The following is a 1,258-nucleotide window of genomic DNA, read 5'->3' on the forward strand; positions in this document are numbered from 1 at the left end:
TTTTCTCTCCATCTTGGACTCTTGAATATCCCTCTTTGTCTGCAACTGCAACTCATGAGAAATACGCTGTAAGAAGGCGAAACGTCTCCCTGCGGAAGACATCTAACAGTTTCTGTAGATCCAAAAGCGCTGTAGAACTCTGTAGACTCGTAGAAACTCTCATAAGTAGGCAAACGAGAGCCACATCTCTGCAATGGCTGGTGGGTGTCTCGCTAGCATCGGGGAACGACGATTATGGTGTGTTTAAGTATGTCAGTCAAGTCATCGGCCAATCAAAAAAGAAAATTAACCTCAGACATACTACTATCAGATAATGACTTCAAAAATTCCCAAAAAATACTAACTGAACGTCTCCCAATTAACTCCATTAATATGACCACTAAATCATAAGTCATTATCACAACCCTGCAAAAACAAATAAAACATTAAGTTCTCTAACTTAATTCTCCAAACTCTCACACCAGCACACACAATCCAAAACTCACAGTAACTCCACAGACTTCTGCGCGCACATTTCAAACCCGCAAATTCTCACACGTAAAAAAAAAGAAAAAAGTAATGAGCCCAAGAGAAAAAAAGTCAGGTAATAAGCCCAGCCCCAAAAATCAAAAAGGTTCTCTCAAGGTCTGATATTACAGCAACCCACAAAATCAGTAAAAACTCTTTTCACTGCTTACATAATTAATCTCAAAATGCCCATTTATGTAATTCACAACCCCAATAAATTACATCTCCCGTCCAAAAAGAAATGCTATTTAAAGCTCAATTCCCAATTACATCTCTCATAAGAAAAGGAAAAAAAAGAAAAATTAAAAAAAAGATAATGACAAGTAAACTTCCCCATTACAAAACGCATAATATATGCATGATATACATAACCCTGCGTTTTCCCCAACAAATGCAATATGCATAGTTACGGAATTTTCCCATCGCAATTTTCCAAGCTATCGGACACGGCCAGAAAGCAACCCATTACACATGCACTTTCATGAAATGCTATAGTCAACATTTCCAGATATTGCAAAAACTCTGAGCAATCACCACTAGAGGAAAAGAGTCATTCACACTGGACTCATCACAGTATTGTCAGCAAAAATCCACCTGCGGACACATCAGGTGCTCGAACTGCAGCATAAAAATGTCTAGTTAGACTTCCAACTTCGGAAACTCATGATTCTCAAAAAAGATTCTATACTGACATGATATCAGCACATTTCACAAAATTATCTCCAGGATTTATCTAAGGTGTTCAAAATTT

The sequence above is a fragment of the Macrobrachium nipponense genome, chromosome 35 (assembly GCF_015104395.2).
Source record: "Macrobrachium nipponense isolate FS-2020 chromosome 35, ASM1510439v2, whole genome shotgun sequence".
NCBI lineage: Eukaryota > Metazoa > Arthropoda > Malacostraca > Decapoda > Palaemonidae > Macrobrachium > Macrobrachium nipponense.